Source organism: Thermobia domestica, chromosome 2 (assembly GCF_964235325.1).
Source record: "Thermobia domestica chromosome 2, izTheDome1.hap1.1, whole genome shotgun sequence".
NCBI classification, from domain to species: Eukaryota; Metazoa; Arthropoda; class Insecta; order Zygentoma; family Lepismatidae; genus Thermobia; species Thermobia domestica.
Genome location: NC_137455.1, coordinates 345,656,854 through 345,683,262, shown reverse-complemented (window position 1 = coordinate 345,683,262; position 26,409 = coordinate 345,656,854).

Here is a 26,409-nt window from a genome sequence, read left to right as displayed (position 1 = left end):
TGTTCTCTTTGTTGCTCAAGAACATGTTCTTGGTGATGACGAGAACCGTCGACTGAGTTACGTACACCTTTGGTCTCTCCAGACATCTGTTCCGCTTGCAGTGAGCTTCAGACTTTCTTGATAACTGGTTTCCTTGGTAGGCATCAATCATAATAGTTGCTTGTTCGAAGTTTGATTTAACGTACTGTACATATGAAAGGAAGATTGCTTCAAATATTTGTTGCTTGCTCCAAGGCAAACGGTGAAGCAACAACCTACCATCAATGACATAGTAGATATTTCCTGGTGTTGTAGGGATTACCTGGAATTGTAAGCTGGCTCTTTCCAGAATCTCTCATAAGTCCATGCGTGTCAAATATCGAAGCTGCGTATGAAAAATATGTTTCAAATCGAATTCACTGCTTTTTGTACAAATGAGAAGTTGCTGGGAAAGCAGTTAAGGGTCTATGTAAAATGTCTCATCCTTCACCTTAACTACCAGTACCGCCCTCATTGATTTCATCATTTTGTTTCTCTTGAATGAAAATTATGTAACCAATTTATCGTTCAAGGTCCAAGAATGGTTTTAAATTTCTTATGAAGGGTTAGGGTAATTTTATTTCATTAAATGTTTGGTTGTCCCGGGAGGAACCAGAATTCTGCTCCCTACTTCACCAGCCATTGCAGGATTTATTTCTGCAGAATATATAGCTAATGCCTGTAATTACGTTTCTTAGATTTTGATTAGAATGCAAAACGTTGAGTTTTCCCACAAATTCCACAATTTTTTGTGCATCAGCGTTGTTCCTCTTCATGTGGGATTTTTTCAGAGTCATATGTTGCTCAGTCTTCGCCTGTTGAATCCAGTAAACTCTTGCATTCCCTGGTCGAGAAGTGCCCAAATGGTTCGCAACATAACCCATACGAGCTGATGTTCTTCTGTCATCCCTTTACCATGTGTTAACCCATTGCTAATGCATTTTATATTCCTTATTATTGGCTGCTCAATTATCAAATCCGTGGAGAGTCCGGCCCAAAACCTATTACTTCGCTTTACAATATGTAGTCCATTCATGAAAGCTGTGTGTAAGTTTGGAGCCACATTTTCAAGTTCTAACATAGTTTGTAAGTATATTCGTGCTGAACATGCATACGAATTATAGCCACTTGCTTCGAAAATAGGAAGCATTACATTTACCGTATGCAAATGCATTTCCTAATTGCCTGTTCTTTCAGCGTTAATAAATGAATTCAAGATATCCATTATTTCAGTCTACACCATGCACAGTGCAGCCGTTCTGCTGGTTATCAGTTCCATTATTTTACAATGTACTTTCTTGTACAGCATACTGATTACATTCCTACTCATTAGGAATTTCGGAAGCCAAAGTTTCTTCTTTCAGAACTCTTCCAAATTTTAATCGTTCTATTGTTATATCGGTGCTTTCAGGTTCTGTACTTACTGCTTCCTTAACTAAAATATTATTATTAAGGACTAATGACACCAGTATGTGGCCACGAATAGCACTGCCAATTGGTTTGTCTGACAGCATATGCTTGTGTTTTCTGCCTACACAACTTCCAAAATTTCGGCTAAATTGGATCCAGTCATGACAAAACCTATTCACACAAGGAAACTCATAATCGTGTGCAGACCTCCTAGTCTCAGAATACATTTTGTGCCCCGTGATTCGATGCTTACGATTCCAACTGCTTTCAAGTACAATGGCTGATCAAAGGTCACTATGAGAACTTGGTTATAACATGTTACATGATTTGCTATGAACAACAGCTTTGACAGAATGCAAGACCCAGTTGGTAGGATCCATGTCAAAAATAGGGAGGAAAACCACAGATGATACAGTTTGATGTTCACCCTCGTGAAATAATTGACTCACGCCCTGCAGTCAGGTACACTTGGCTTCAGAAGACGTGAAATGTTCCACAGTATGTCGACCTTTTCCACCCATCGATTTAAGATGTCATTTCTTGTTTCTGCCAACTTTCTTCTTGTTTTGATGTCTAACCACAATACCTGAATTGCGTATGTGAGTGACTTAAAATAGAACACCCTGTTTCACATAAAACCACGTAGCTCCCTTACTTTTAGACATAGGTAAACAGTTTTGGTGTCGATGGAAAGGTACACTGAGAAAACAATTGTAGGTGGCGTACTTAAAAAGATAACTTACATGCGTAATTCCTGTAGTTTTTGGACTTAACGTACAGCAGACGTATAACTGAAAACGCATGTTTTATAATATTTCTGTATAAATGTTCCATCTATACGTACTTTCTGTATGAAACAATGTAGGCGAAGAGGATCTCACATACAAATGGACGTATATAACATATAGCTGACGAAGGTAACATAAGTATATGCATGTGATATACGGAAAACTGTTAGATGTCAGACATCCTGCAATGACATGATGTAACATCTAAGGGCAGTGCCTATGTACCATACGGATAACGTATGCTCCGTACTGATTTATATAGTAAGCAAGAGGATACCGTATATTTGTACAATATACCGCTGTCCGGAGAACAGATTTTTCTCTGTGTAAGACTGGAATCTATTAATTTTATTTCAGGGTGTTTCCCAGTATCTCTGAGGATTTCATATAGTTATTAGCCATGAAAGTGAGAAAATAAGACCAACTCAACATTTTCAGCCTAACAGGAATCATACTTAAATAATTCTGCATACAATTATACAAATTGTACATTTTCATGATTGTATTGTTTATTACCTTTGATTCGGGACAGGAACCAAGTCTCTAGTTTGTAACTTAGATTTACGACAAGAACCAAATCTCTAGCTTAATTCATTGTGAAGATATTACAAGAAAAGTTTATCAAAATGGTTTATGAAAATATTCAAGATGGCGGCTTTCCCCTAGTCAGATTTTTGTAGACTTTTGATATGTTATTCAGGACACTCAATAGGGCCAGAAACAATAAAAATACCTTCTACTCGTATTACAATTTCTTCTAGGTTCAACCTCAATTTTACTCGTCTAGAAATATATATGTTGGGATATTCTTATATATCACAAAATACCAATATAAAAACAATTACGAACTACACATTTGAATTTTCTGTTCTTTGTGGTTACTTAGATACTCTTAAGTAGTACGTACATTTATGAGGTGACCAGGAATCACCCAAGCCCTGTGCATGGAAGGGTTCCGTGCTTCAAAGTTGTGCTCTTAGTTTTCGAAAAACATTTATTTTCAATAATTATGCGTCATTCAGTAGAATTCTGAATTTTACAAAATCCCATATTAATCAAACAGATAGCAGTTGCATTAGTAGCCCATCTGTAGAACACCAACACATGTAAAATGAGAAAAATATCCCATTATTCTATCAAAATGGTCAGTGCAGTGTGTCAATGAGTTCCGTTTATTATTCTTATACTAAAAGACAATCTGTACGTAACGAAGTTAACTTGTGAAGTAACACCAGTGGTGTATTTGTGAGTAAAGGTTTCCATAGAAAAAAATATTGTGCATCCAGTCATCATTTAATCTTAATTCAAGAGTTTTAGTTAGAGTTTAGCATTGTTATCGGAAACTTTGAAGTGTATGTTATGTGTTTATGTTTACAAAATATCTCCGCGTGACCTGAATACTACTACAAAACGTAGGACATGGGGGAGAAGAAACGAACCAGCATAGCAGGCCCATCCCCCCCGAATTTTCGTTCCCCCTCAGACTAGAATACGTCATGAGATCTATGTGCTATAAAATAACTAACTCATTCTATGGCCTATGGAAACCGGAGGTTCACTGCCGCGTTCACAAAAGCTCTCTAAAGACTTTAGTTCTTAAACAAACTACTTTCTACTTTGTATTGATATATCTGCGAGATCCATCTTAATATTGTCCTCCCATCTGCGCCTAAGTCTTCCCAATGGTCGTTTTCCAACTGGACTTCCAATTAAACTTTGAAAGCGTCCCCATTTTCTTCCATTATACTTACATGACCTATATTCTACTCATCTGACCCTCTTAGATGTCATGACGCCAACAATCTTTTGTAAACGGTACAATTATCCAATTACCGTTACCGTTTCTCTTGGGTCCGAATATTCGTCTCGGGTTCTTATTCTCAAATACTTTCAGACCATGTTCTTCCTTCAGAGTAAGTGACCATGTTTCGCAACCATACAGAACAATAGGCATGATTATATATTTTATATATTTTAAGCTTCAAATTCCTCGGCAGAATTCGTGACGACAAAAGATTTTAAACAGAATAATAAGACGAATTACGTGCTTTTAGTCGACATTTAATTTATTGGTAGATATGGTTTTGGCTTGTTAATATTGATCGTAGATTTATGAAAGTATATACTTTGTCAAAAGTGTTGTTTGATATTTTTATGATAGACAACAGAAAGAGATAAACGTCTTTTTAGCGAATTTTGTGCGCAAATTTATTCTATTCACTTTAACTTCAATTAATTAATTGATTTTAATTTAATGTATTTTTAAGTACTAAGGCTGTTATAATACAAGACCTACTGGCTAAGTAGAGTTTGAACCAGTATTAAACTGAATAGTTGTTTTTCAGCCTGATGTCCCTTTGTCTCTTTCCAACACTGTGAGAATACGAAACAATGAGGAGCAACTTAGGCCAGACGTACATTGAACAGAGGACAAGAAAGCGAGACGAGGTACAGCTAAGTGAGTAAAAACCCCACTTACCGCATATTCACTCAATCATAGCTAGACAAGTGCTTCTCCAGCGTTATGATTGAGATACCTTGTCAGTAATACTCAGGCCTATTTCTTCCCTATCTTTGCTTCGTCTTGGCTGTCCTGTCTCTGGTTAATGTGTGGCTGCCCTTAGTATTGGATCTGAAATTATATTAATTCGAAGTGGTAATTTTAACCAAAGGGGCATATGTCAAATATTTTAGCCTTAATTTCCTTAGGCTATATCCCAAGGAAAGTACCACCACCGGGAGGCGTTCCCAGGATACAAGATCAGAACTTTTCAGTATACCTTGCTCTGCTATACCCATCCGATTTTATCAGTAACTGCACTCTGCAAACATTATGTGCATTTTACTCTTCTCCCTCCAAAAAAACGTTCATCCTTTTCAGCAATAGACTATATTTTTCCTTCATACATAAAAATTGATATTCACAATCAACAAGGGTCCTATAGAAATGTTTTATATACATAGACACGAGTATATATTTTCATGTATGATCCATATGCATATATATGAACATTACACATACTATATATATATATGCATACCCCTCACCCTTTAATTTCACACATTTATACGTATATATGGAGGAACATGCAGAGTGTGATGGAAGATAGGGAAAAATCACATTTTTAACGGAAGAAAAATGCATTTCATATATATTCAGATTTTCAAACCAAGAGAAAGAGAGAAAGACAGAGAGCGAGAGAGACTGTACAAGTTCCGATAATGAAATGAGTAAAAATTATACATTCACGGCCAAATCCAATTTTTACGCGCTATGATCCGATATCTATATATGAACAGATCCCATCTCCCATTCCGCTCTTTCGTATATATCCTGCAGTGCCTTAATAAGATACATGATTTGTAAATTGTTACATTGCAGTACGTGACAATATTCAGTAATATTTCTATCATTTAAAAAAATTAGTCGTCGTATATTTATTTATATATGTGACGCAAATATTCTTTTTTTTAAATTTTTTTAGGAAAAGAAAGATCAATCTTGGCATAGCAATATTACCTAGTATTTACTGAAGCTGTTCATTTTCAGCTTTTTTCCGCTTTTTTCGTTTCAAATGAGAGCATAACAGTAATGTATGTAACTTTGTACATAGGCTATGTATTATTATATTCTGTTATCAAGTTAAACAAATTATAGATATCTGTAAAACACAAGGACTTTAGGAGTGATCCAAAAAATGGAACAAAAGTTTGCTATCCTGGCCAATAATCTGTTTTTGGTTCACGGCCCACATTTTTTTTTCTACTTTTGTATTTTCTACGGAATAAGCACATCATACTGAGTTAAGTCATAGTTTGAGTTTGGCTACGCTGTATGTAGTTCTCCAAATATACAGCGTATAAAAAAATTTTTGATTCAAATATAGGCCTATTGTTAGTTTTTGGATCAGGGACCACAAAATTTCGAACGGACCCGAAATTGAGTCTCTGTGTTTTTTGCGGAATAAGAACATCATACTGAGTTAAGTGATAGTTTGCGTTGAACTACACTACGCTAGGTGTAGTTCTCCAGATATAAGGCATACAAGAACATTTTTGAAGATTGAAATATATTGAATCTTTTCATCCAGTAACAACAAATAAAGAATTCCAATTACTCTTCCATTTTTAACATTATATGATTTTTCTGGTAATTAATGAAATCTTTGACTTTTACGTCCCATGGTTATGCCAGTTAGGCTAAAGGAGACGGTGATGATGAGTAATGAATGAAGTGGTGGAATGAAGATAGTGGGAGGAAACGGGAGAACCCCGAGAAAACCCACGCACACGGTGTTTGTCCCCTACAAAGTTCACTTGGCGGGGGCTGGGATCGAATCCGGGACCCCAAGCACCAGAGGTGAATGCTCTACCACTGAGCCACAGCGGCCCAAATTTCTGGTAATTAAGCACATGATATGTTGTTGCTTTACTAAATTTAAAAATTAAGGAAAGAATCGCTGGGAGTTCACGATAATTGGGTTAAGAGGTAGGAAATTAAGTTTTAAAACAAAAGAAAGTTGATATTCTGACCATAAATCACTCAATAACAGCACTTTTCTGTCTAAAGGTTTAGTTTTGGAGAGACTCTCTAAAGTTCTGTGCAAAGTATTACACACTGCTGCTGTTTCCTTCAATGCATTTCAATCAGAAATCTCATCTCACATGATTCTATTTTACGTTTCTGATTCTTAGAATTTCCATCCACAGTAGCTTCTTGGTGAAAGTATTTTTTAAGGGTCCAAGAAAATGTTTATGCAAATGTTTATGTTTTTATTGAGTATTCTTTGAGTTTCATGCAAACGTATTTCAGTGTTTCATATGAGACTAGCATTACCATACTACCTAATAACATGGAGCTGATATTGAAGTATACAATAATCCAGCCTTTCGTTAACTATAACGATACAACATAAGATGAAACTAATACAGAAGTATATACAAATCAAGCTTTTCATTATCAGACTAGCAAGACGACAATATATGGTATGCTAGACAGAACTCGTGAGGGAAGTCGCTCCGGTGTAAAAATAGGATGTTTTTCATTTGAAACTATTCGAAGAAAACTTCCTTAATGTACTAATTGTTGTATTTAACAATTAATAGACTGAATAACACTTATTCCCTTAGTTCCAAGCGATACTTTTTTTTACCAGTGTGATTTCCCTCATGAGCACCCTCTGGTATGGTTAATGAGATATAACTCAAAATTATGATTAACTGTAATTTTTTTACTTTTCTGTTTTCATCTATTATTGTCGAAAGCTAAGATTATACCAATCGATAGACCATATCAAGCCCAAGAAAATGACATGTCTGAAATTAAATTCTGATATGTAGATTTTGAACAAAAAACTAATTTTTATGGCGTTGAAAAGTAGGTTACGTCATTCATTACGAATCTGATACAGTTGACAGATCTTATTTTTCTGGAATTGATTACCTAGCACTATTTATGTGTTGTATACATACACTATTAATTAGCTGATTATACTGGTACATCTTGTAAGGCAGGGCAGTGATGCCAACCTGAAACTATCTATCAGAGGTTTTAAAATTCCATCTCGAGAGGAAGAATTTCCCATTTTGTTCTCAAATATCCCACGCTATACCAGTGGCGTGTTTTTAATATACGCAAGGTAAGCACTGCTTACCTTTAAATTATAAATTAAAATCTAAAGCAATCATTACTACTTTATTTGCTATAAAACTTATCTCATTTATCGAAAGCTTTGTATTGTTGTACGTTACCACATGAAACGCTCTCGCTTGCTTCTATTTCTCATCTTCTAGCTGCACTGCACGGTCATTTACGGCGAGGCTAGCAGAAATCGTCCGGTGGATCGGATGCGATCGTGTTAGCTCGGTTCCTTTCGTGAAGAAAAGCAATCTTCTTAGTTGCGGAACCTGGTTGCATATTCAGTGTAATCGTAAACCGCGTTTTAAACAAAAATTGTGGCTTTTAGTGGTTAATTCTTATAGGTGTATGTATAATATTAAGTGCGTAATACTTAGTGTATAGTACATTTTTGTATATAAGTGTTAGTTCCACTGCATCTATTCAATTATTATTGCTGTACGTTTTATAAGGGAGACTTGCTCGCGAGTTGTACTCAAAGGTAAGCAATCCAAGAAGTTGCGTTCGCTAGTGGTTCGGCAGGGAGAATGAACATGGATCTCTCTCCTAAATGCATTGGTGTCGACGGAGGACAGAAGTGCGTGATTTGTGATATATTGGTGAAGAATTTTTCTTCGCGGAACTTTGAAGAAAAGAAAAATATTATTATGGCAGGAAGACCGACGCCCGACATTAATATAACTACTGCTTCAAAAACATGTGTAAGAAAATTTAATATTCAACTTTTTGAAAGCAACGAATGGCTGACCGCTTGCCCAGAAAAAAACGAAAGCTCTATTGTTGGTGTTGTCTTCTTTTTTCAAAAGAGAAATGTGTGTGGTCAAGTTGTGGTTACAGTGATATGGGAAACGTTCACAAGGCCATAAAAAAGCATAGTCATCTTCAGCATTCAAAGAGCATAGCATTCAAAATCACCTTCAGGTCATAATAAATGAGAAAACATTTGGAAAAGCAAGAATAGAATATATGTTGGATTCTCAGAAGAAAGTGAGGGACTCTCAGCACAACGAACTTGTAAGAGAGAGAAATATTGAAACGCCTTATTGACATCGTATGTTTCTTAGGTAAACAAAAACTGGCTTTCAGGGGACATGATGAATCATCTGATTCTAGTAACAGAGGAAATTATGTCGAGCTTGTGAAGTTGTTATGTTAATACGATGAGAAGCTGAGAACATTCGTAGAAAATGGAAAAGTATTCAGTGGATTGTCAAATATTATGCAAAATATTTAATTAAATCAATCAGTAATGTTATGATGACACCTATTAAAAAAGAAATCCAAGAAACAAAGTTTATACCTATATCTGTAGACGAAACTACAGACATCGCTAGTTTGGCTCAGCTTTCTGTAGTCATAAGATACGTTACAGTAGAAGGGGAAATTCACGAAAGGTTTCTTAGATTTTTAAATATTTCTGAGAATAGGACAGCTGAAGCCTTGTACAATATTGTGAGTGACCTCATGAAAGAATATAACTGTGGAGAAAAGTTGGTCGCTCAAAGTTATGATGTGATGGTGCAGCTGTGATGGCGAGTCATTTGAACGGTCTACAAGCTAGAGTAAAACAGACATATCCATAGGCTTTGTTTGTTCACTGTTTTGCTCATAGATTGAATCTAGTTCTCTCTCAGGCTGCATCTCAAGTTAGAGAGTGTCGGATATTTTTCTTAACTCTTAATGGAATGCTGCATTTTTCCTCTACATCTACAAAGAGAACCCACGCTCTAGATGTAGAGATACAAAAGAGACTGCCCCGTGTTTCACAGACACATTGGAATTACAATTCTCGTCTTGTTCAAACGATTTATGAGCACAAGAAAGAACTTATGGATCTTTTCGAAATTATTTCCAGCTCCAAAGAGGATTGCTTACCCAAACAAAGCCCTTCACCACACGCCACTGCGCTATACTAATAAATTTTTCTAAACTTAGAAAATATGAACGTTGAAATTAGTGTATATAAGGCATTTTCTTCAATATGTGAGTGCATCATTCAAATATTCCAATTGCCTACTTTATTAAACAATTTATGAGACGTATTTTTCTTAATTGAAAATGCTGTTGAAAATAAGTACCTTTTTTTTTTTAGTTTAATATTTCCGTCATGCTTTTATGACCTAATCTTCTACTCAATGTAATAAAAACTAGATAAACTTCATTCTTCAGACATCTTGTATAAAACCTTGTGAAAGTTATCTTCTGCCCTTAATTCTGTTTTTCTTTCATTTTTCTTTTTTTTAACTGAAAAAGTACAGTTAAGTTCTTTGGCAACTGTTTTTAGAGATTTATAGGTCACTGCCTGAATCATTTTAACACTAATATGAATTTTACAGTAAAAATATTTGACAATTAAAATAATTTACAATTTATTGAAGACTTATTTGGCTACTTCTCGCTTATAGACAATTTTGTTGGGATCAATGGAATTGATATATGAAAAATTCCATAAATCATGGCAATTTTTATGTAAATTCCCTTTATCAAATTTCGAGAAATCATTGTCAAAAATTCTCACAATATGGAATTTTCCCCGTGAATTAATATCAGTGACTGGCAGGCAGCATTGCCAGCAACCTCTGAAGAAAATGGGATAGAAGGCCTTCAAAACTAAGATTATTTTAACGTAAATAATGGCTAGATTTTGAATTGTTAACGTATAACCGATATTGTAGATTTTAAACCCCTTTTCTGTTGAATTTCATTCTCTGAAGTCTAACAAACAACATACATGACTTTCAATAACAATAAAATCCATTAACAACTCATCTGATTTTCGAAAGTCAACAGTTTTATTATCAGCTAAAATGACATAAGTCATCATCGATGATGTCGCAGCTAGCTGAGTCGCTGGCACCATCGTTGGATTGTGGACTGGGTGTGGTTGTGTAGACTGTCATTGTGCCAATTTTTAGTAGTATTCTTCCGACGGGTCATAGTTCTTACAAACACTTCTTATCTTTCCATACATACACATGAATTATCATGAATGTATTGAGAGTTTTCAAGCTAATAAGATGTCTTATTTGTTCCCTTTAATAACCAGAAACAATCTCTGTGGCTTAAAGAACCGAACAGTTTACTAAATTTGTATTAGAAAACTTTCTTTCTTGCAATGAAATGCGAAAATTAAAATAACTAAAAAGTAGCAAACGGAGCTGTTACGGGAGCGACATTAAAATTCTTTCTGAATCGATAAGTATTGTTAAATAGTAATGAATCTGTGAATGGGGAGAGAGAAGAATGAAAAACTAGTGTTTGTTGCCTAATAAAACACCTTCTGTCTAGAGAAATCAATTAATATGATAATGTATAAGTATAATGACAAATAGGCTAATTAAAAAAAATACACTTTATTTTCAAAGGAAAAAATATTTTTAGAAGTAATTTAACGGCTAATTATAAAAGCAAAAATGACAAAAGAGCTTCATTAAATAAGCTATATTCAAGGCTATAATATAAGCATTTCGTAGATTTATATGGCTAAATGCCTCTCCAAATAGGTTAGATTTAACCGAAATTAGCATCACTTCTGGTAAGGTGCAATTAACTTTGAAGTGTTTAATAAATAAACTCAAATATGAACATGGAACCAAGCGGAACATGTTAATATAGAGACACCGTATACTTATTCTGGAATTCGTGTAGAATAAATATAAAAGTGTGTCCTTTTCTTCAAGGATGAAGAACAACTTTCATTTGCATTAATCTACTGGTGTTTTCTATCTCCCCTCTTTTTCTCTGCAACGTAAACGAACGCATTTGAGAGACATACTTTTTATTTAAGTATCTCAGAAAAGGACCAACTCTTGAGCCCAGATTGGATTTAACTCCGTGGAAACACTCCTGCCATCTTGTGGTGGCCATTAGTCTAATCGGATATATTGTCGGTTAAGCAAAACTTGAGTGCAAAAATGTAGTGGTTTTGGGTTTTCTCGTGACGTATGGCAACACTCACTCTCTTTTCCTTCTTCCCAGCGTCTGCGGGTCCTGGAGGGGAGAATATTCTTCCCTTTTTTTCTGGCCAGTGTAGGTGGCAGGCAGCGGTCCTCTAGAAAAGTCTTTTTCTCGAAAATTGACGATGTGGGAAACACCAGAAGACGAACAAACGCGAGAATTTCGCAGTTTACATGTTTTTTGTTTCTATTAATTCATTGTAGCATATGTGGAGTTTCTTTTCCATACAGAACTGTAAGGTACGTATTAATAGTGTTTTGGTGAGAAATAGTAGGCATTTATCACACTCTTTCAAGCATAATGTGGAAATCAATAACAAATCTAGAAATTGCTTGTAACTGGGGTCAGTAATGCACAAAATCTACCTCCACTACGTTAAGCAAAATTGCAGCTAGTAACACGTGGAAAGTTTTGTATTACGGAAAGTTAATTCGGTCTGAAGAAGCAGAAAGTCATTCCGAAAATTGGATTAATTTATCTCCATTCCTGCGTGTTCCTTTTTCTTCCGTACTCTAATTTCAACTTGACATTTCTGATACCACGAACTAACACGCAAACGAAACACAACAGAACGGAAATTGTTGTTTTAAAGTTTCTGGAATCCAGGTGTACACAATACATAAATTTGAGTTCAGTTACACATTGGTTAAATAAATATATTTAATTAAGAAAGACACTGAAGAGCGTTTAACTGTGAAATGTGTACAAATGTCTGCTAAAGTTTAGCAATGCTTTTAGAGTAAAGGATAAAATATCCCTGGCGTATAGTTATGGTATACACAGATGGTACAATACAATTTACATCAGAGAAAAGATTGATGTATTAAAGTCTGTAAATTGATAATGATTATAGTAATACGGTTTGGTGTGTTTAATACGAGGGCAATTCAGAAAGTAATGCCTCTAAAGTGAAACCTTTATTTGTGTTTGACATTTAGCACCGATACAGGCATCATTGGAAAGCTTATAATATCAGCTACAAATTGTGGCATCATTTTTCAACATAGTCCCCATTACAAATAACACACTTGCGCCAACTAGGTTTTTCATACCGTCATCGAAGAATTGTGATGGCTACTGGTGACAGCATTACCGAACTGCTCCTTCCACCTCCGTGTCACTACTGTAGCCAGTGGCGTATTTACGATTTCATTTCGGGGGGGCTTTCGTAACTTTCGCAGGGGAGTTGCCTCAAAATGTGAAAATTCTGCAAGATATTTCATATACTTCACTATAGTAAGTAAGATTTCGTGTGGGGGGGAGCTTAAGCCCGGAAGCAGCCCCTAAATACGCCACTGGCTGTAGCGTTACCCTTAAGAGTCTTCATCCCGGCGAAATTAAAATACCGCTAATTTTCCAGTAATTATGTGATATTTTCAAATAGATAAAAGATAATTGAAATATGGAACAAGAGCGCCCTAGACAATATTATTTTGCGTGAGGTACCGTTATCACAAGTCACCTAGTGGCTTTCCGTTTTCAGCTGTTTAGAAACGCGAAAATAAATGGCCGATTTTCAAAATGGCTCGAAATCGAAAGCAGATAAGTGAGTCGTGATAACGGTTTCTCATGTAAAATAATATTGTCTAGGGTGCTCTTGTTCCACATTTCGATTATCTTTTATCTATTTGAAGATATCACATAATTACTGTACAATTAGCGGTATTTTAATTTCGCTGGGATGAAGACTCTTAAGGTGATCCTAAAGTTTGCAGAAGAGCAAAGAGTCGCAGGGCGCAAGATCCGGACTATACGCAAGATGAGGCAGAATATCAACAACACTTTACCACCAGATGGGGCCTTTTTGGGCGGAGGAGAGGACGTATCGGCGGTACTCTATCGACTGAAGCTTCGTTTCCGGGTCATCCTAGTGTATCCAGGCGATGAATATTCCTGGATGTAAACTTTCAGCAGTCAGAAATTGAATGATAACCTGCTGTTTCACCACTGGTTACCATGGATTGCTCCATTACTCTGGAACGAGAAAAGATAGGAAGGTAAAACAGGTGACATTCTACAGTTTAATATCAGTGCATTAATGATAAACAGTTCAGAACGTTTGTAGTACTTTTGGCCAAAGAGTGGGCTTGGAGGCATTACTTTCTGAATCATCCTCATACAACACCATTAGGAATTAATAGATGAACTTCGTAAAGGAATTAATCAAGGAACTGCTGTACTTGCATATAAACAATACATTTAGCAAGAAGAAAAGTGTATCAAAAAGCATATTTTATTACATTTCTAATTGTCGCTAATATTTCAATGTATTTACTATTGGTTATCAATTCAATGTACTGGTGTAGCGATAAGCGGTCGCTGGATTTGGATAGTATTTTGATTTGTAACTGGTATTCTTGAACTAACTAACTAAATAAATAAATAAATAATTTTTGTTAATATTGCTAATCTGTATATAGCAGTGACTCCTAATAGTCAATAAATCGCAAAATAATTTAACAGTTATTTTCTACACTAATTAGGCAACTACCGTCCCGGAAGAAACCTACTTCTACTTTCGGGATATTCAGGAATCCTCTTTTTCCGTTGAAGAACCGCTTGCGCACTTATGGCGTTCTACAAAACTAAAGGTATCATATCCTACAAAAGTAGGGATTCAGTTCAAACATACCTAATAGATCCTATTAAGTTTCGGAATGAAATGAGATGAAATTTTGAGTTTTACGTCCCACGATTATGCTGGTTAGGCCAAAGGAGACGGTGATGATGAGAGATGAATGAAATGGTGGAATGAAAAAAGTGGGAGGAAACGGGAGAACCCCGAGAAAACCCACGCACACGGTATTTGTCCACCACAAAGTTCACTTGTCGGGAACAGGGTTTGAACCCGGGACCCCAAATACCAAAGGTGAACGCTCTACCACTAAGTCATTTCACTTTATATTATCTATGATATTTTCGTTACTTCTTGGGTAATAATACTTTTTCGTTGTAATTATTTCCAGATGGTACACAAAAGAATCCACACAAGTTACAGAATGAAGCCTGGACTAATTACAGGCTATCGACTGTTTGCAAATTGAACATTCTTTTACTGCCTTCATAAAATGTTTATTTAACTAGAACTTTGGCATTTTGATAATTTAGTATGTAACATAGCTATGGTTGTGTGCATTGCCATTGAGAATTCTAGGTGGAACTCTTTAAATTAATTGATCATATGTAAAACAAAAAAACGCTTGAAATACCATCGCGAATCGAACAAATCGGATAAACAGATAACAACAAACTTTATAATTTACGTAAATCTTAACATATATTGTGATTTTTATTCGCCACACTTTTCCAACTATATAAACTTTAACCTTTGTCGGATTAATGAGCTTATGTTCAAAATTTAAAAATTTGAGCAATTAACTAAAACATAAAACTCTTTCCTATTCGTACCGCAAAATAGTAGTTTGAAAAATGATTTATATTTTGTTACTCCTAAACTTTCATCTTCCTTCTGTATGAAATGTATTGAATTTATTTAATCACTTCCATCTGTAAGTTTATTTAAAACTTTCTAATGTAGATTAGTTTCAAGTAAGCTATTGCACAGCAAATCAAAGCATTCAAATTATTTATTATGCACAAAATCAAAAATAACAACTAACAAATAACAAACAAAAAGTGCTTGGGATGTACATGGTGAAACAGCCATTACAATTTTGCTGCTTGCATTAAATAAATTCGTCAGTCATTTGTTGTCCCTTAATGGAGTATACCTTAACATTTTCACTTGTATGTTGGGCTCTTATAAACTTGCATCGGTAATTCGTACTTGGATGGACATGACGAATGAATTGATTGTTGTTCATTTTTTGAGCTATAAGAATACTGTAAATTTGTACCTAATCTTATACAAACCTGAATAAACTAATAAATTTTATAAAGTTATACAGTTCAAAATGCGGTTAATAGATACCCGTCAATCGTTGTGGAAAAATCATCAAAATGTTAACGTGGAGTTATACAGGGTGTCCGAGAAGTCCTTCCCTGATTACAGAAATTGATAACTCAGGCTAGAAATAAGATAGAAATATGAAACTGGTGTTGAATTGTTTACAAACTATAAAAGTTTTGGTCACATCAGTACACTTCCACATGAGCACCCTTGGTAGCACGTAGCACATCTAGGCGATATTCAATTTCCATCCACACATTAGCCAACATCACTAGAGGGTTCTTGGTCGACCAGACCTCGCAAGGTCAGCAACCGACCCTGTGTTCTTGAACTTCTCATACCAGGCTTTAATGCTCTTGACATCAGGTGGAGTCCTCCCAAATATTGTCTTTAACTGTCTCTGCACCGTGGTTGGTGATCGTGTCTCATGGTACCACAGGACACACTGTGCCTTCTCCTGGTTGGTTGGCATGGCTTCTTGGGCTTCTTACTTACGTACTACAAACCTGAAACAAACAAAATTGAGACTTGGTAAAACAGAACAAACCTAACACACAAAAAACTTTTATAGTTTGTAAACAATTCAACACCAGTTTCATATTTCTATCTTATTTCTAGCCTGAGTTATCAATTTCTGTAATCAGGGATGGACTTCTCGGACACCCTGTAAGAGAAATTTATATAAAAAAAAAGTTTATTCATATATTTATATACCGTAGCTAAAATGTTTAGTACGTGCAATATAAAACCAATTTTTATGATTTTGCTTTGTATCAAAACGTTTTCGGCAACAAAGAAAGTTATGCGAATAATACGTTTTTTAATTTTACATATAGTCATTTTTTAATACCTGTTAAATTATATGATTTACAAAATGGCAAAGCTTACGAGATAACATGAAAATTAATTCTATCACAGAAAGAGTTTTAGAGTACAAGTGAAAGACTTTTAGTACATTTAGATGGGAAATATAAAACCCCAATGCCACAATGATATTATGAAGATACAGAGCAAGAAATTACAGATATGAAAAATATAAGCTATTTATGCATTATGATCTTATGAATCCGTTAAATAATGGATATTCTATACATCAAATATTTTTCAAGAATGAGCCGCTAAAATGAATTATTTTTGAAAATTTATAAGGGAAAATTTATGTTTAATTAAGATAAAAGAGCTCTTCTAACTTGTGTGAAGGGAAGGAGCTTAAGATACTAATCGCATTCCCTCTTTGTATATAGTGTATATAGTGAATAATACATATTTGTTAGTTTGCAAACTCTATGCAAGAGTGGTATGTAAAATTAAAGAGTCGCTTGTACTCCATTGATTTGTAATATTAGCTGAGTTGGTTGATTTTGTTAATCGATTTTTCAAATCTGTTATAATCATTCTCACTTTGTGATATACAATTTTAGTAAGCTAATCAGACTTAAGTAATATCAAATATATTTATATACAGGGTGTTTAAGATAAAACGTCCAGTGCTTATAAATCCGAAACCGCTGAGAATAAAAAGATGAAACAAAAACTGAGACAGGAAAATGTCATAGGGCGCATCACATGGTGTTGTTGTGGTGACCCCCAGGGCCCTCCTTCAAGGGGGCTCAGGGGCCAACTTCAAATTTTCAAATAGGAACATGTATTGAATCATAGCTCATTCAATAGTACTTGAAAAACGAAACAACTTTTGTAGCAAACAATTTTCGATTTGGGCCACCGTTTTTAAATGGCCGCAAAAAGTGGGTCCTATATCAGATAAAACGTCCAGTGCTTATAAATCCGAAACCGCTGAGAATAAAAAGATGAAACAAAAACTGAGATAGGGAAATGTCATAGGGCGCATCACATGGTGTTGTCGTGGTGACCCCCAGGGCCCTCCTTCAAGGAGGCCCAGGGGCCAACTTCAAATTTTCAAATGGGAACGTGTATTGAATCATAGCTCATTCAATAGTACTTGAAAAACGAAACAACTTTTGTAGGAAACAATTTTTGGATTTGGGCCACCGTTTTCAAAATGGCCGCAAAAAGTGGGTCCTGTATCAGGTAAAACGTCCAGTGCTTATAGGCCTAAATCAGAAACGGCTGAGAATAGAGAGATGAAACAAAAACTGCGATAGAAACGATGATATAGCATATCAAGTGGTGTTGTTGTGGTGACCCTCAGGAAACTCCTTGAAGGGGGCCCAGGTGCCAACTTCAAACTGATACAGAACTTTTACAGAAACTGATACAGAACAAACTGATACATGACGTAGGTAGTTGGCCCCTGGGCCCCCTTGAAGGAGGGCCCTGGGAGTCACCACGACAACACCATGTGATGCGCCCTATGACATTTTCCTATCTCAGTTTTGGTTCATCTTTTTATTCTCAGCGGTTTCGGATTTATAAGCACTGGACGTTTTATCTGAAACACCCTGTATATTGCAAATTCCTTTCGAAAAAAAAGCAGGAACATTTAACTGTACAGGCAGAAAGAAAAACACATAATTGAAATGCTTGTTCATTTCAAAGAAAGCACAAAAATAGTTCCCATTGAAATCAACGGGAACAAAAAAAAAAAAAAAAAAGAAAGAAATGACGTAGGTACTTAACATTAGAAGGCAATTAGTGATAGGGTAAGTTTTTTTTCTACTGGAGATTTTCTTTAAAAAAACTATGAAGGCGGGTTTGTTAACAAATCATAAATAAATATTTTAAAAACCATCAACACATATTCAATAAATGATTTCTTCTAGAAACGTATAGAAGTTTACTAACAGCCTATAAATCCATTCAAATAAACGTCTAATGCAAATCGCTCTTCATTCTTTTCTATCGGCGTGTGACTAAACACTGTCCAAAGATGAGTGATCAACAGACCTTACTGACACTGGCACAAATCCCGGGAGGTTGAGGGGGACCCATGTCCCCTCCAATCTTGAAAATGAGAAGCACTGTCATTCACAATAATCTGATTTGAAATCTGTTTTTTGGGGGAGAAATATGATTATTTCTGTCGGATTGCCACAAAGGAAAGTGAAATTAAATTGATATCCCCCCAGAATAAGCCTCAAGTCTGCCCGCCTCCTAATGTTGACAACTCTTCTCCGCTGGTCTTTCAAAGCATTGTTTTTCAACTTCATAAATATTTTGAACATATGAAACGGTCATACCCGCCCCGCCCAATGTTGAAGACAGATTTGCGCCGCTGCTCACTGATTTGAACAAAATGATATGCATGAGTGTGAAACTTCATGCGTAGTTTTTGAGAAAATCTAGAAAACAGATTTAAAAAAAAATAAATCTAGAAGTTGATGTAATATTAAAGAGAAACTGATACAGACGTATGCCCTCGTCAATCTTTTAGTTATGACGCTAGCAACACAACAATACACAGTCTGGTTAATTGTAAACATTATTAGCCCACAGTTACTGTTAAGTATTAAATTTTAATTTCTATAGAAGAAAGGATTGTTCAAATCGGTCAAGGTATTTTGCTTGCGCAACGCCTGTCACTTCTTACAACAAGCTCCTGAATTTCTTAGAATTAACAGTCGTTGTGCGAGTGGAATACAATGACCAATTTGAATAATTCTTTTTGTAAATCATTATCTGCTCAAGTAAGATTTGACTATAGATTTACCACATTGATTCGACACCTAGTCTTCCGTTTCAAGCGCTGCTATCGGCTGAAGGAATTCCACTCCCTTTCTCGCTTAGCAAGAGCCGAATCCTTATTGGCTCAACGCGTGAGTGTATCGAGGGTGTGAGCTTTAGTTCGCATATTTGCCACGGCTCAAGACATTTTGACAACACTAAAGAGTAATTACATTTATATATTGACAAGTTAAGTAAGATAAAATATATCGTAGAAATATATTTTTTTTTTTAATTCGGCAAGTTTTAAGCGCATGCGCAACCGGAAAACATAAACCGATTGTATTTTTTTCTTTGCTACTTTTGCGTCTCCCCAACTCACAACTTTTCCGCGGCAATTTTGTATTTTTTCGGTCCACCTTAATATATGTATATGCAAAGAAAAGTTTATTACCAGTGGTGTGGTATTTCACTGTCTTTCCAAACACTTTCGGAAACACTCTCGTAGTTCGAAACCTACTGTAATTTCATAATGTAAACTAAGTTTTAACTTTTTATTACTGTTATTATTTTGTACGTATTATAATTCAATTGTCTGTGCACTATGTCTCTCTTATAATCTTTCCCTACTACTATTAACAAATCATGCAAGTAATATCTGTGCCACGGTTGGAATATGTCTCTCTCTGTTAGAAGTATTGTGTTAACGCGAATACAATCTGCAACTTAACAATACACTGATAACTAGTTGAATTTGAGACAGCAGGACAGTTGCTGTAACCGCCCTGCAGAGGCTCCACTAGTGCATGTGAATGAAACGCATCGCGTGTGTACTACTGCCGTGTGCTACATCTCTCGGTATCCGTGTCAGTTAGAGATGGGCAGAATCGAGTACTTTTGAGAATCGAGTACGTACTCGATTCTGCAGGGAGAGAATCGATTCTGGACTCGGATCGGAATCGGTTTTCTTCATTTCTATCCCCCCCCCCCAGCGCGCTCTTGCGATCTAACGGTACTTAAGTGGCAAACAATTTATATTTAACGTTAAGTAATAACAATTTTAAGTAGTTGGCATTATAATATATCTATCTATCTATCTATCTATCTATCTATCTATCTATCTATCTATCTATCTATCTATCTATCTATCTATCTATATCTATATATATATTTGGTAGGATTTTAGTTAATAAAGTACATCACGATTAGCAACACGAATTAGAAGAATCTTTTTATATTGCTCACCCTCTATTTTATGCATACCTATATATTTCATTGTTTACCCTCCTTTTCACATTTATTTGCATTCCCGTTGTTTCTGTACACTGAATCCCACGCTTTGTAACCCGCAAGCACATGAGGCTAACTGAGGTTCACTCTCACTCTTTACCATAAGCCAAATGTCGCCAAGCGAGTGGGTGGAGTTCTGGTGCAGGCTGTTCACTCTACGGTGCATGCTGTTCAAAGGAATTCGGAATCAATTCCAGCCAATCAGAGCAAGCGTAGGGAATCGAGTACGGAGCTCAGAACTCATTTATGAGAAAACAATTCCGAGCACAAACAGAATCGATTCTGGATTCAGATGTCCTGGACTCGGTTTGTGAAAAGTGAGCACAAGCAGAATCGAGACCAGCTGTGCTCGGAGTGGAAGTACAGGAAAGCAGATGCTTTATCAGCCTATTTGTTCGTTACTGCTCAGTCAGACTTGAATAAAGGGACAACATTAACACCATCAATGGCACCAATATACAAGATAATTACAATTTCTAAATTACAGGTGTTCCATACGCGTATTTTAACACATACATTTGCTATAATTATTATAGCCTTCATCCTATGAATGTTTTTATCCCGCCAGATAATAACGTTCAACAGAATGATATGTGGTCAGTACCAAGGACGTACGCAGGGTGGGTTCTTGGGGTTCGGTTCCCCTCCCCGAAATCTCGATCTGTCTGTAAATTTAATATAATTTTAGGGGTAATTTTACAAATTTTAATATAATTTATTCTCATATTGAATTTGAGTGCACCCGGAAAGACTTTGGACCCCCTCAAAATAAATTCCTATATACGTCGCTAGTCAGTACAACGACTCAGTGTCGTTTCTTGTTTTTCGACAAATTCAGTGGCGGTTGTAGCCCGAGGCCAGGGCCCTCGGTCCCCCAGTTTTTGAGTGACAAAAATAATTTAAGCTATTTTTTATGTATTTTTGAAAGTGTATAGTAAACTCATGATATACATATCATAGTCTGAAGTCTGGCTGGCCCCCCACAAGTTTTTAATTTCTAGAAAAGCCTCTGGACTCATTACTTACAATTCACTAGTTACAATACACTCACAAAAATTATAATGAACCATAGGAATTATGAGATATGTAGTAAATCCAGAGTTGAATTACGCATGCAGCATTTGTGGTAGGTACTGCAAATGGGACCCGGACAAATCCGCCAAATGACAAATCCGCCAATTACCAAATCTGCCAATTACCAAATGCGCCAAACGCGAAAATGACCAAATGCGCCAATTGTGAAAATGGACAAATCTGCCAATGGACAAATCTGCCAATTACCAAATCTGCCAATGACCAAATCTGCCAATTACCAAATCTGCCAATTACCAAATCTGCCAATTACCAAACCTGCCAAACGCGAAAATGACTAAATGCGCCAATGACGAGAATGGACAAATCTGCCAATTGACAAATCCGCCAATTACCAAATCTGCCAATTACCAAATCTGCCAAACGAGAAAATGACCAAATGCGCCAATCGTGAAAATGGACAAATCAGCCAATTGACAAATCTGCCAATTACCAAATCTGCCAATGACCAAATCTGCCAATGACCAAATCCGCCAATTACCAAATCTGCCAATTACCAAATCTGCCAATTGACAAATCTGCCAAACGGAAAACACCGAACTATGTTTGTATTATCATCAAATAACTGGATAGTCTAGTAAAAAGCATACATAAAAGAAAGTATTTATGAATATCAAGCAAGAAACTAAAAGTAATTAATAGAAAGCAATCAAATCAAATATTTGAGGATTTGAACGAGGTAATCATTTAAAACAACATTAACGTTTACTCAATATATGTAAAAAAAAAAAAAGAAAAAAAGAAAGAAAGAAAGAAAGAAAGAAAGAAAAAAGAAGTTGGTTATTTTATGAAGACCGGAAAGACATGATGTAAAAATTCAATAAATCGTACATGCTCTAACGCAATGAGATAATTTGTTTGTTCTTATATTTTAATTTTGATGAATTTATAACTGTTAAAAATGAATGTTTTTGTTATTTGCTGGAGTGATTGCCCCCTTTCTGCACTGAGGTTATATTTTTGGGTGCCCGACCTCTTGGACATTACACTATACTTGCTACAGTTGGCAATACTTCTTAAAATGACGTAGTTGCGAGAAATTTTTAAAACGATCGTTGTTTGTTTTCGTACTTTTGACACTTGACCAACATTTTTTGGGAGTCGCGATTACTACATATTCTCCTAATTTCACGACTTTTAGCAGTACTGCCAACATTAACATTCATTATCACATCTCCTAAACCATGTAAAATATCAAATTGCTATTACGTGTTGTTTGCCATGACTCCATTTTGGTGTTGTTTGCCACGGTATTGTTCTCTCTAGCTTATCTTATACCACAATCGTGAAGACTTATACAAAATCGACTTATAAGCTAAGGGTTGCCAGATGAGCATATTATAATGATCAAATCTATTATATTATAAACAGAATGCATACAATACGAATTGTCCCAAGCACGTTATTGGGTTACTACGCTATCGGCTGTTAACGCCACAGTTAAATTTATTCAAGGTGAGTTCAAGCACTCAATATAATAATTTGTTTGCTTAGAAACTCTCCAAGTGCATTTTCAAAATTGATATTGCCTACAATTTGTTTGTGTTCGACTATGTAGCCAACGTTAAATCTAGGCATATCATCAGGACTAACAATAAGGGGGGTATAGGAATCCCGATAAATGGGGACCCAAACCTTCCAGAGGGGGCGCGATACGCGATATATATATACGTATATATTTCATATCCTTTCTAGAGATCAAATTGAAATTAGATTTAAAAATCTGGATTTAGCGATCTTTTAAACACCTTTGGTGAAAGGAGAAAAATTTAGTCTATTGGTAATACAAAAATTTAGTGACTTATGTATAGTTACTGGGGTATTTTCAAGTCCACACAAAGAGCTCCCTAGTGGATGAGCGGTTAGCGTAGGGACCCAGCTTCTATTCTTGGCGGGAGCTTATTTGGTTCGAATTCCACGTTAAATTGTAGGTCCACGTCTCATATAGCCTCGATGCTGAACGGGACGATAAGACTGAAAATCAAATCTGTCCCACAGAGATTATTAAAATACAAGGGTCGGCAATCCCTCCATAGCATTTCTGAAACAAGATGGAATGTACACGAATTGGAGTGGATTTGAGTTAAGCATCCCATTCAGCAGAAGACTATGAGCCTTGGGCCTACAACTTAACATAGTTTCCGATACACATGAGTTTTTGCCGGTAATCGAACCCGGGTCTCCCATACCAAAGGCGCGTACGCTATCCACATAGCCACAAGGGAGCCCTGTGTACGATTTAAGACTATAAAACCTATGGCAGAAGAAACGGGTAGGTTACATTTCTCTAAGTTACAACCATTAATTCTTCCGGACGTTTGAAGATAAAATCTAGATCATATCAATGTAAGAAATTGAATCCCGCATTTGATACTGAACCACTCCGAGAAGAAATCAGAGAAGAACAATTTAAAATATTGGCTTTTTGATGTAATCGTACACAAGATCGTATCTCAGGTGGATTCTCGGTGTACAGAAATGAGATATATTTACTTGACTTTTCAAGCAATTCTCAGAATAAACACTTTGGATGACAGTGTCACAATCAAGAAATTAATTACAATCTCCTCTGATGACTTCAGTTGTAATTTTGTCAAAGAGAAACAAGTATATAAGTCAGTCTCTGTGCAGCTACTTTCTCGGATCTTCACAATAAAAATTATAAATTGATGTTATATTTGTGTTTCCTGAACTTCAGAATTTCCTCGCGCGAAGTGGATTTTGTGGTGGACAAACACAGTGTGTCTGAGGTTTCTCGGGGTTCTTCTTCCTCCCATTTTCTTCATTACACTATTTTTCATTCATTCTTATCACTACCATATCCTTTAGCTTACACGGCATAAGGGTAGGACGCATCGGCGCAAAGGCGCAAATCTGTCTTCAACATTGGGGGGGGGGGGTCGAGTAAGACCGTTCTCATATATATATATAAGCAATGTTCAAAATATTTATGAAGTTGAAAAACAATGCTGTGAAGGATCAGAGGAGAGAATTGTTTTCAGTGGCGTATTTAGGAGGCTATCGGGCTCAAGCCCCCCCCCCCCCCCGAAATAAATTTGTTAGTTTTTCGCATTCCACGTGCAACAATAATCTTTCTTACCATTTCTAAGAATGCAATTGACTTTCCATTTTCTTATGCTCTTTGTTCACAAATAATACTGTATTTGTCAAATTTCATTCCATGTAAGAACTCCGTCCTTTTGTTTTTTTCTTTCGTCCTTTCTACTTTTCTGTTTCTTTTTCTGGACGTTACTTTCTTTCATTTCGCCTATCATACTTTATCGACCGTTGTCAGTTGTGATTCAAGTGGGCCGTTGTCAGTAGCACCAAAACTAAGAGGAGTTGATAAGAGAAACTGGTGTTCCACACCAACATGCGCGGATATCAACATAACAGGACTTTAGTTATTATAATAAAGGAAAAAATATATCGTTTAGTTATTTTTAAAAGAAGGAAATATTTGAATTAAAGAAAATCAAAACGGGGGAATAATTAGTCAAGGAAGTTAGGAAGGCCAAGAGGATGCTTCCTTTTTCTTGTATGAATAGAATAAAGGGTTAGATTCACTCATAAGTTTTTGTATCATATCATATATAGGATTTATCGGTCTGCAATTCTTGCCACTATAACTTCAATTTATGCATAAATTAAAATATATTTAATTCTCAAACTCAGATGGACAATTGCACTCCCACTTCCTTCCTTGTATTGGGCATAGCCCCTCGAAACAAAATACTAAGTACGCCTTATTCTAGAGAAGGGAGATGAAACTCATATTACGGTAGATGAATCTGATCAACTGTTGTGGAGTATATTATATATTAGGCGATGTAGGTGAAGTAGTTGTACATATCAGTATTACAAATCACTGCCGTGAACACATTCTGAAATCTGAATACACGCATATTTATAATTGGTATATTTCTAATTAGGCATCCACAAAGATCAACGTTAAAATTGTTTTATAATAATATAATAATATAAATGACTTCCCCAAAACTATGAAGAAAGAATATCAATTATGTATGACGCAACAATACTGTTTGAGCAAAATGATGATAATCTCAATAACACTACATGAATCGTTATAGAAATCTAACGCACGTCATATACTCTTTAGTTAACAGATGTAACCTTAAGATTATGGAGAAAAATATTCCAGCAATTGAATTCTTTTCTTTGCTTACGAAGCATCCTCTCTCAAAAGTAAAATTGGTACACGGAAATACGTAGGAACAAACCATGGTTCGATCTAGCAGAGAAGAGAAAACAGGCAAAATTATGTTGGCTAAAAAATCCGAATGAAATAACTACACAAAATTTCGTCGATATCAGGCGGGAAACTTCCAAACAAAGAAACGCGATTTTTTGAAAGCTAAAATCTAAGAACTTGAAAATAATAGTAAAAATAAAAACATTCGAGACATGTATAAAGGGATCAACGGATTTAAGAAAGGCTATCAACCTCGTGCTTATATATTAAAGAAAGCTGATGGAATGTTTTCACTGATACAGATAGCATTTTAAATAGATGGAAAGATTTCTTTGACGATTTGCTTACACCCAGTCAAAAACAAATGTGCGTGGAGAAAGGGAGATACTCACAGCAGAACCATATATTCCAGAACCCAACCGAATAGAAGTAGAAATCGCTATAAAGAAATTAAAGAAACACAAATCTCCGGGTGTAAACGAAATTCCGGCTGAGTTAATTTTAGCTGGAG